Genomic DNA, 12071 nt, shown 5'->3' on the forward strand with positions numbered 1-12071 from the left:
ACATTTAGGGGCAGATTTATTAAAGATTGAGGTGAATTTTTGAATGAAAAAAATTAGAATTTTGAGCTATTTTTGTGTACTTCGACTAGGGAATAGTCCAAATTCGATTCGGATTTGAAAAAAATTAGAATATCGAAATTTATCATGTACTGTCTCTTTAAAAATTCGACTTCGACCATTCGCCATCTAAAACCTGCCGAATTGCTGTTTTAGCCTATGGGGGACCTCCTACAACCTATTTGAAATCAATTGTTTTTTTTGGGAAAAACTTTGAATCGTATTCGATCGAATGCACTATTCCTTTGATTCGTACAATTCAAAAAGTTTATGTCAATTAAATGCAACTTCTGTCCCCAAATACTTATAGTTTTTAAATGTCTCTCCTTTTCTTTTAACTTCTTTACATCTATATTAAGCCACATAGGGTGATTCTTAGTGCTACTACAGAAAAAATTGAGTACAGTAACTATTTAATATAATTTTAAATGACAACCATGTTCTGTCTTTTTAGTTGAAAACCTAATGCCCCAATCTATGATTTGAAGGGCAGCCCTCAAGGCACTAAAATTAGCTTTTCTGAAATGTAGGGTTTTTGTGTCCCAGTGTATATTTGTTTTCTACACCAGACATTAAAGGGATCCTGTCATCAGAAAACATGTTTTTTTCAAAAGGCATCAGTTACTAGTGCTACTCCAGCAGACTTCTGTACTGAAATCCATTTCTCAAAAGAGCAAACAAATTTTTTTATATTCAATTTTGAAATCTGACATGGGGCTAGACATTGTCAATTTCCCAGCTGCCCCTGGTCATGTGACTTGTGCCTGCACTTTAGGAAAGAAATGCTTTCTGGCAGGCTGCTGTTTTTCCTTCTCAATGTAACTGAATGTGTCTCAGTGGGAAATGGGTTTATACTATTGAGTGTTGTTCTTAGATCTACCAGGCAGCTGTTATCTTGTGTTAGGGAGCTATCTGGTTACCTTCCCACTGTTCTTTTGTTTGGCTGCTGGGGGGGGGGGAAGGGAGGGGGTGATATCACTCCAACTTGCAGTACAGCAGTAAAGAGTGATTGAAGTTTATCAGAGCACAAGTCACATGACTTGGGGCAGCTGGGAAACTGACAATATGTCTAGCCCCATATCAGATTTCAAAATGGAATATAAAAAAAATCTGTTTGCTCTTTTGAGTAATGGATTTCAGTGCAGAATTCTGCTGGAGCAGCACTTTTAACTGATTCATTTTGAAAAAAAATATTTTTCCCATGACAGTATCCCTTTAAATTAGATCACATTATGGTATTTATTACCCAGGGGTTCAATGACTTGCACATTTGCTATACGTTCTGGGTCATTAGAGATCACTAGATCCAGTATAGCATTTTTTCTGGCTGACTCAACAACTTGTGCCATAAAATTGTCATTAACAAGTTTATAAACTTGCTCCCATTAACTGTCCTGGTAGTCCTTTGGCTCCAGTCAATATCTGGGTAATTAAAATCACCCATTATAATTACTTTGTCCAAACTAGCAGCCTTTTCTATTTGCACCAGGAGCTTAGCCTCCTCCTCCTCACTAACAGTAGGGGTATATAGCATACTCCTACATCCTTAATGGAATAAATGGAAATTAGCCTGTAAGACATGTTTGCATCTGAGAACTGACAGAGTGATGGACGGAAGGTCAGTGTGGGCAATATAGTATTTGAAGAGTCTAAAATAGATATTATTGTTCTGTGCTCTACTTTTTTTTTATAATGCCAATAGTTTTTTACCAAATGTAATTCTATTGCTAGAGCACAATGCATACTGCCTTTATACTTCACACAAATGCTTTAAAAATAGCTAAACTACATATTAACTCCATTCAATGTGAAGGTCAAGAGAAGGTAATTTCATGATAGATTATTCCTGAAAACTGGCCAGCAACGCAAGCATAGTCATTTTAAAAATAACTATCTGTCTTTTTGGACCTGAATGTATAATAATCACATATAAAAGCTTATATAGATAGAATTCCTATAAATGTACACTAGGCAGCAGATTTACTAAGGGTCGAAGTGAATTTTCGAATAAAAAAAGTTTGAATTTCGAAGTAATTTTTGGGTACTTCGACCATCGAATAGGCCAAATTCGACTTTGATTCGAAGTAAAAAGTTCGACTTTGAAAATCGTAGTACTGTCTCTTTAAAAAAGTTCGACTTCGCCATCTTAAACCTGCCGAATTGCTATGTTAGCCTATGGGACCTCCTAGGACCCATAGCCAACATTTGGCTAAGTAAGTTGAAGGAAAATCGTTTGTTTGACGAAATAGTTTGAATCGTTCGATGCAAAGGATTTCATCGCACGATCGAACGGTTTTCATTTGACCGAAAACGGCCAAATTCGATACAAAAAAACTTTGACATTCGAAGTCGAAGTAATCCAATTCGATGGTCGAATTTTGAAGGTTTTTCCACTTCGAAATTCGACCCTTGATAAATTTGCCCCTAGCTGTTCATATAGAGGCAAATAACAGTGTAAATACCACCCACACGTATTCACAAGTATTCTATGCCAGAATCTTATACTTTGCAACAAAAGGTTTATGAACAGACTGCAGTATTCCCTTTTTAATTTATGGACTATTTTTCTTTAGGTTGTTTGTTGAGTTAAAATGTTCTCTTTAAACAAGAATCATTTATAGCTGAAATTCTGTATTCCTAGCTTCAAAGTTCTTAATGAAGCATGGTGCTTGATAACAAGAAGCAGGTTTGGTGCTGAGATATGAATCGGAGACCTTTAGTCTGTTGCTTCCAAAAAAAGTCAAACAAAAGTGTTTTCTGGTTCTATTAAACAAAATAGCTTTTGATTCCAACCACATCTTTTAATATAAAGTTATAGCCCTGTCTGATGGAACGTAGCAGATGTGCCTTCTGGATCATAATGTCACTGAATTAAGCAACTTGCTTGGGGGCTTACACATGTACCCTTAAAATGAAACAAGATTTATATCGTAATTCTGAATAATAAACACATCCTTTCCACATGAACAGATTCATGGTAACAAGTACATGCAATAACGCTTGAAATACAATGTACAGAAAAATATAGCACTTAAAAAGGAGGAACACTAGGGTTCACCCGTTCATTGACGGTGTGCAAAGTGCAAATTTCATAGGCAATCAGTTTTTTATCCTCAAAAAAGCTTTTTCCCATAATTCCAGCATAATGTGGTTGCCAGGGATGGTACACCTAAAAATTCTCTATGTCCGGATTGGCTTCACTTCCAGCACTTGATGTCTAAAATGATTTGTGCACCCACTTCTTTACGTGCAAGTATGCTGTGTCTATTTACGTATGTTGCTCTTGGAACCCTGAAGGTACCACCACCATTGTAGGCAGCAGTAGTTCCAGGGTTCCCCTACATTCAATAGCACACTGTGTGTTACAGCGAATCACAAGACAGGGCAGGACCGATTAGACACAGAGCAACTATTCCAAAAAAATGAAGAGACTTTGAATTTATTTTTCAAGCAAATTTGCACAAACGTAACTGCACTTAGAGGTAGTAACTGAGCCCTATAGACTTGATGAGTATAGCAATATTCAAAGGCTAAAACTTCAGGTATACAATAAGCCCAATAAGTTAAATACAGTATGCTCAATAAAACATCACAGCCCCAATAGGAAGTTGTGACCCATTTAGGTTACAATCATAAAAAAGTGGGAAAAGAAGCAAAGAGGAAGGCTAGGAATAAAGAGAATTAATGAAGACCAGGCGAAGTTGCTTAGAATGAATAGGACCACCTATAACACAGTAAAAGTTTCTTTAAAGGTGAACTTACCCTTTTTTGAATGCTTTTCTTTCTTAGCTTCTCTAAGAACATATGCATTTGCAAAAGGATTTATGCCATAGGAATATGTCTTTACTTCCACGTGTTCATGTTTAAATAGTACAAATCCAAATTCTGTGAAAGGAAGCTTAGGAGAAGAAAAATGTACCCCACGGGCAGTGGCCAATATGTTTGCAGTTTTTGTTTTTTTGTTTAATATATACTGACAACAAGGGAGTGGGGTTGGTGATGTTACATAATACCAATAATTAGGGGTGGAATTTACCTTTTAAGAATGGAATTGAGACAGTTTTTTGTTAACACTTGAGAAAGAGCTCTGCTCAAAACATGTTGTGACACAATAAAGCACTTGAATTTTGCAGCAAAGTTCTGTGATCTGTGGACCCATTATTAACCACAACTTTTCTTGTTGCTTAGGAGAAGACAGCAAGAACAAATTTAAAAATTGACTTTAGCACATTAAGAATTCTATTGCTTCATTCTACATTTTACAAAGGGATGAAGTTTTACCTGCAACTTACTAGCTCCCACCCTTCCCAGCTATAGTCAGGTGATCCCACTGGTGTGTAATAAAAGGGCAGCCAAGTTTGGGAGTTTTACTTTGAAAGCAGCTAGTAAGTTGCAGGTAAAACTTAGTCCCTTTGTAAAATGTATAATTAAGCAATTGAATTCTTAATGAATCAGATAAAATTGAGCATAGGACTGGCCAGATATGGGATGACTTTGACGTAGTTGGCCAGCTTAAATATATTGCAATATATGGACAAACAATCCCTGTGTTGTTTAAAGGGCAAGGCATTTTTCTGTAGCAGTATGCACAAAATGTCGCTGTCTTAATATATTGATAAAGGGTTGAGTGCAGAGGACTCTTGTATTTGTCTTTATGTATTTTGTGGTCACACCCTCATTGCACCCCCGCCTAATGGTTTTAAAAATTAGTGGTGAGCACAACTTTCCCTTGTTTGTTATAGCCTCTATATGCCGTTTTATCAGTAATAGGGAGGGCGAGTGAAAGACGCGTAAACATGGCAATGGCTGTGCGTAAATAGGATATGCGCTGTTAAAATGGCAGAAGCCTTTGAGGAAGTCTGGAGTGACGAAACGCTTCAGACGGGGCTTAGTGACGTCACCCAGGGTGCGCCCAGAAAGGAACATGCTGTGAGGAGAGTAATAAGCCGGCATGAGTAATTGGACTCCGAACACAGCGCAGCAGGTACACACAATTGAACCTGGAAAGGACTGATAAGTGCCAATCTGCTTGGTTTTTACACCATATGAAGCACATTTTCCCTAGCAAATCCGGACTGGGGTCTGGATACAAGCATTGAGAAAACAGGCAGGCAGGCATATAACCGTTGAAAACGTTTGTAAGTACGAACGGTGGTGGATCACAAAAAATTAGGAGAACGTGTAACTAGGGTCTGCTGGATGAAGGAGTGGGTTTCATGTGAGATTGAATATTAGAGCGTTCACACTGAGAGGTAGCGATTATATATAAAAATATACTACACTATATTTTTGGAACATTTTTTCTTGCTGTCTTCTCCTGAGCTTCCTTGTGAAGCACTGTTTCACAGAATTTGGATTTGTAAGATTTATACCAGTTGGAGAACGGAATAGAAACGGCTACAGGACCGAACTTCTGGAAATCCTTAAACTTTCTTTTTAGTGACATGTTTAAATAGTATTGCAAAAGATACTTGCATCTGTATATTCTATTTCCAGATCTAGATCAGAGATGTGAAATGCACACAGTACAGTATTATGTTTCCCAAATTTAACTATATTTTAGACTATTCACTTTCAAATCAATTTAAATCATAAATCAAACTTATTTTAGCAATATAAGTTTAAAAAAAAGGCTAACGACTACGGTCAGGTCCATTAATTGATTAAAATTAGTTAAAGAAAATGAATGACGTCCTATTATATGAGATACTCACGTCAGTCAGCCCCAAGGGAGGTCATGTGGCTCACACAGGGCACAAATCAAAATAAAGCACAGTAAAGCAGTAAAGTGACTACTCAGCATTACACAGCAGCCCACTACAGCTGACAGTAACAAATGTAGCCTTCTTATAAATGCCATGATTAATGTCAGCCATGCAGGGAAAACCAAAAAACAGATAAGCAGAAAAAACAGCCTCAGTTCACACTTGAGCAAGCTACCATTTATTAACAACACACAATAAAAAGTAAAAGGAGTAGTGGAATGGAATGGAAGATTAAGTGTATATTTACTGGCTGCATTTCATCTCTGCTGAAATGCAATAGAATATACAATACGAATGAACACAATACAGCATACCTCCCAACTGTCCCGTTTTCAGTGGAACAGTCCTGCTTTTGACAGCTCAACCCACATTTCCGCGTTTGTACTGAAAATTCCTGACTTTCTCTGCACTGAACAGCCAGTAAAAGAAACAAAGTTTCTAACTTAATTGGCTTTTTGCAGAGAGCCCAGAACAGCCACCAGGTGCAACTAAGATACTTTGTTACAATTTTGAGATAAGCAAATAAGTAACAAGGTCCCATGGGAAAAGTTAGACTCACAGCTTAAATGACAATTCACCTTCATTAGCAAAACTGTAATAACTGAAAAAAAACCCACAGAAATATGTTCAAACTTTCATAACCTGCCAAATTTTGTAAAATGAACATGATAATTAGGAGGTGTGGCCACAAAAATGGGCATGGCCAAAATAAATTTTACCGCACGCCCTCTTTATTTCAATAATGTTGGGCGGTATGAATACAGTCTAATACCACATGAACAATTTAGTGTTCATTATAGTAAAGGTACTGTGGGTCTTTAGGTGTGGATATAGATGGGTTCACACTTATCTCAGTTTTTGGTGCAGAATAATTAAATTTAACTAGAAAATAACCCACTGAAAAAGTTTAATCAATGCATATTCAAAGGTTTCTCAGAATTAAAGTTGCCAGCTCTCCCTTCCCGTTAGGGACAGTGTAATGTAACCACTCCCTCACCTTGTTCCTTTTTGAAGTGATGGATTCACGACTTGGAAGTCCCACTTTCCAGTGCACCACCAACAATGGAAAGCAGTCAAGTCCAAGAATCCATCAGTTCACAATTGAAAGTTTTGAGAACACTTATGGGTTTAAAATTTGGAGGTTTAAATTTAGATTTGTCAGACCAGGTGAACAGTCTGGGTATGATTCTAAATAGAATCTCTCAAACATTGGGTATCCGCTATCAGATCAACATTTTTTCATATTAGGAACAATGCAAGAATAAAATGTCTAATTCTAGCAGAGGACACCTGTAAACTCAGGTCTAGATTTCCGCAAATGCCCTTTATAATGGTCTGCCAGAAAAAGAACTGTATTGATTACAGTCGATACCAAATGCAACAGCCAGGGTACTTACCCACCAACACCACCAAAGCTGTATAACACCAATTCAATGCTAGCTACACTGCCTTTAAAACAAGAGGATTCTCTGTAAAATCAGCCTGTAAATGACTAAATCATAAAGGTCCTGTTTGTCTGGAAGAACTTCTGATTCCTCATATCTCCTTCTAAGACTTATGAAAACTCAAGGTACCCAGAGTAGCCCTAAAATCCTTTTTCTTGTGCTTTCTATTGCACAGCACCCACAGTATGGAATGCTTTGCCAATAACAGTCCAAGTGGCATCTTCACTGAATGTTTTTAAAAGTAGACTCAAGATATATCTATTCACCCAGGCTTGTTAATTACAGTAAGAAGCATGATATAAAGTGATATCAGTAATATATTAAATGCTGGAGTACCATGGGAGAAAAGCTCAATAAATATGTTATTATTTTAAACCCTGTTTTTCTTTATTCAGAATAGGGAAAAGCAGAAGTAAAATAGTTTGTAAACTTTTATTCCAGCAACAATACAACAAAATCAATTGTGAATTGATTTGTTAAAAAAAAATATATTTAATCAAAATGTTCCTTATGGCTTTTTTAAGGGTAATATACTAGCTGGAAAGTATAACGTTAAGCTTGTATAAGTCCCTGAGGTCTAAGGTGCTAACCAGTTTAGCATTGTCACAAGTTTAAAAATGGCTCCCCTGGGACAATTAGGAGTGGTTCCATTTAGTGGTGGATGCACATGTCCTTTATGGGTGAATGGCCACTGAAGGGTTTGATATATTTTTTCATTTTTTGACCTCTGCAGGAATCTCCATTTAGAATGTACACTGTTATGCTCATTAGTAAAATATCTTTTTTGCAGCAGCCATTACCTTTTTTTGCATCAATGGCTCACAAATATTTTAGGTACTGACACATATATTGAAACAATAGAAGCTTTTTCACCAGTGTGATCCTAGATTTTGGAAATCAAAAGCTTTTATATGACCACAGAAATGGATTTTATACTGTATGTAACAGTCAACTTTTTCTTTAATGTACATCCCCCTATATTGCAAATTGTGTTTTTGCCACAAATAGGAAAATACATGTCCAATGTACTACTACTATAGCTAATTTGCAGCTCCCCGTTGTTACAAACTGCTATAACCTTCAGCAATGTGAGTTTGATAAATGCACTTAAGCATGTAATGCTCTTCTTAAAGGACCAGTAACATCAAATTTAAAAAAAAAAAAAAAAATCATTAGTACACAATGAATAAATAACACCCAAGAGAAGTTATACTTTAAAATTGCAAAGTCTTTATTAAGAAATAACTTAAATTGCACAGTTCTGAGCAAGGACGCGTCTCTTACACACAGACACAAGCACCGGCTATGAAACACGGTAACCAGCAGCCTTCCTACAATGGGAAGGGATTGCAGACAGAATGAAAGCTGAAAATGATCTGTGCTCGGTGCATACAGTGGAAGAGTGCAAATCCTACCGAACTAACCGCATCTGTCAACGGCATGAGAGTTAACTACTTCCTTGGTTAAACACATAACCAGCACCGATACACATTAGCGCAAAGTTACCGCAGCGCTTATACAAAGTACAAACCATTCCCATTCGTGAATGTGTGGAAAAAGACTCAGGCCCTGAGGGCGCTGGCAGGCTTGGGGCACATCGGGAAAACTTTGCCAGTTTGGAGCATCAGTTAGCGGCCAGCAGGATCCAGCAGCAGAGAGCCAGGGAGGATAAATCGAGCGCCGCTGGATGGATGGACGCCCTGTCGCCTTTTCTGAAGAGGAGTGGAAGCTGAGTTTTTGTAAGTTATTTCTTAATAAAGACTTTGCAATGTAAAAGTATAATTTGTCTTGGTGTTGTTATTTATTCGTTGTGTACTAACAAATTTTTTTAAAAAAATTTGACATTACTTTGAGCTGTATGAAAGGAAAGGAAGGCTAAACATTAAAACTAAAGGGAACAGTACAAGCTCAGTACTGCAACAAATAAACAGTCATTGATAAACTGATCTCTTCCAACCAAGCCAGTAACCCATGTACCCATGCTATAAAACTGTAAAATATTGCCCTACTTGTTTCAATCAAGAGCAGATAAAATTAAAAACTCATAATGCACATATTAAAGGAATTACAGCACATTAATAAATCAAATAACAGAGCCCTTGGCATTTAATTCCCCATAATAATACATTCTTTACAGTTGAATAACAATAGTTATGCAGTCTGCACTTACCTTTGTTAAAACTATGGTTGCATTAAGAACTCTTCCAATTTGGAAATATTCTGTGTAGCTGCATTCTGAGGCCCATGGTTTGTAGAATTTCTCTTTTCAAGTCTTGTTTCCAAGGAATTAGAAAACGTCTGAAGTATCTGTGGGACAGAAAATAAATACGTACGCTATAAATGCTGATACTAGTTTTAAGGCGTACAGTCAACATAATCACTGAAGTAATTTAAGTACAGTCAACATAATCCCTGAAATGCAAATTGCTTTAATAATGGTGTTAGCTTTCTGTTACAGGGGAGTTCATCAAACAGGAGATGAAAATGCAGTTTGACTTGTCCCAACTTAAATGCACATGAAAATGATCAGTAAATTCAGTAAAAAACATATCTGAGGGCACTGCCTGTTTCTCTGCATCAAGCCACGATGGAGCTTGGTAATAAACACTGGGCAAATATGAACCTGGACAGGACCCATAGCAACAAATCAATCAGTGATTAGCTTTTTCAGCCATCTGCAGGTTGAACACTGAAAGCAATCATCTGATTGGTTGCCATAAGTTACTGCCCAGGTGCAAATAACTCCCACTATTTAGTGATTTTTACCAGATAGTAAAATCTAGCACTTCTAATGGAAAGGAAATATACAGTAGCAGCTTGTGCAGACAAAATATAACAGCATTGTAACTAGTGTGTGCTGTGCCCCCTGCAAAAAATTCTTTGGAGGGCCCCAGCGCACAGATATTCCTACCCGGCCCCTACACGCCCACTCCCTGCCTCTACCAGGGCAGTGACTGGAGCAAAATATTAACAATCTATGTTAAGTGCTGAGTAAAATGTGCCAGGGCTGTAGAAATAATAGATAATAATACTATTTTCCAATGCTCAAACCAAACCTTCCTGGAAGCATAGGATTTCATATATGAGTAATCAAGGAAATAATTATAACTCTCACACAGAGTGCAGAGAAAATGTTTATGTACACTCTAGGATATTGTAGAATATGTACACTTTAGCACACAATAGTTAATATCCTTGAGTGAAAAGTATTTAAAAACATTGATATGTAGGGGTTTTAATACATTTAACATTTTCTGTTAAATAACTGATTTCTGATCTTGCACTTATAAACACAGCAGAGATTTGGCTAAACCACCAACAGTCTTCTTTCGGTACTTTTTAGTCTACGTTTAAAGGATGACCCAGGCTCGTATTAACCATCTCTAATTATCTGAGCAAAACAATTTGTTTTGTTAAGTGCTTCAGTAAGTCTCCTCCATCTCAAAGAAAGCCAACTGTATTCCATTTTTGCCAAAACAGTATTGTTAGTACACTATTAGTACAGTTGACGAAGATTTTGTTGAAGCAAACAGCCATAGCATTGAAATGATAATCCAGTACTTGTAGCAACACACAGGTTAGCTTTTCAGGTTCTGTGTATGTCAGCACAAATTAAACTTTACTGCAGAACTTCTACCTAAAAGGGAACATCAAAAGATCTGTAAAATCTGTATAAAACAATCTTTACTGTGTACCGGTGAGTATATCACCATATGCTTTAGTGCAGTGTATGAAGATACACCAAGAGTCGTGAAAGATTTGGAAGCAAGCTTTGCATTGAATCCAAACAGCGCAGTCAATATTAAGGAAAGATGTCAGGGCTTTGTATCTGAGAATAAACTGCCACTGGACCATATGTTACAGAGACCGATATATCAGTAGTTTCTTAGTACAAGTGTCACAGACAGGAACATCAGTCTGCAATACACAGCCTGTTTACCATTCATCGTATATGGAAAAGAAAAATCACTAAAACACATTGATCATTGATAACATTCTCAGACATAAACAAACCCTACTGCAGCTTACATTGCAATGCCGAAAACAACAGCTTTCTAATACATAAACAGTTATGTCAAATCTAGACGCTGACAGCTGGTTTATATGAGTATATGTATAGGATTCAATATCCAGAAACCCATTAACTAGAGAGCTCTGAAATACAGGAATGCCATTTCCCATAGAGTCCTATTTGAAAAGGCAATATTTTATTATTGAAATATTTGCTTTTCTATGAAATATTAAGACAGTACCTTCTAACTGATAAAGTTAGTATACAATTATATTAGTGGCAAAAGAAACCCATTTGCTTTTATTATTCAGTGTTTAATAATACACAGCCTGTGTTTAGCAGGTGCTAAAATGCTTAATGGCAGTGTAGATGGACTAAGGATACGTGTTATGGGTGCCCCCACCTCCTCGTTGTTTCTTTTCAGAGGGCAGGTACTTGTAAAACTTCTGGTGGCTGGGTTACATAGGCAGTCTTCATGCCTGTCCTTTTGCCTCAGCTGGGTGCACCCTATGTTACCAGGGGCAGCAAAAAGTCAATCCTGGTAACTTTAAGGGTAGGACTACATGCTGTGCCTGCATCCGACAGTCGTGTCGGATCAACAATGCGACTTCATCCAACATTTCTATCTCTTACCTTATTTCCATTGCATGCGATTTGTCATTGGCGTTTTGTCGCAGCATGTCGGATCGCGCTGAAAACGTCCATGTAGTCCCACCCTCAGAGAAGAACTTCTGGTTATTACACCAAAAATTCTGCTCTTTTAGTGCACTTTCTGCACTAACCTTATTGCCC

General features: G+C 37.2%; 1 protein-coding gene across 1 annotated transcript in view; it reads right to left on the reverse strand.

Annotated features, from left to right (window-relative positions):
* otud7a.S (OTU deubiquitinase 7A S homeolog) overlaps positions 1 to 12071 on the reverse strand; it is a 113941-nt gene that overhangs the window by 62119 nt on the left and 39751 nt on the right. Inside the window, exon 3 of the mRNA XM_018255506.2 lies at positions 9438 to 9574. The gene's annotated coding sequence lies outside the window, so the exon portion shown is untranslated. The remainder of the gene's footprint in view (positions 1 to 9437; positions 9575 to 12071) is intronic.

The sequence above is a fragment of the Xenopus laevis genome, chromosome 3S (assembly GCF_017654675.1).
Source record: "Xenopus laevis strain J_2021 chromosome 3S, Xenopus_laevis_v10.1, whole genome shotgun sequence".
Lineage (NCBI taxonomy): Eukaryota > Metazoa > Chordata > Amphibia > Anura > Pipidae > Xenopus > Xenopus laevis.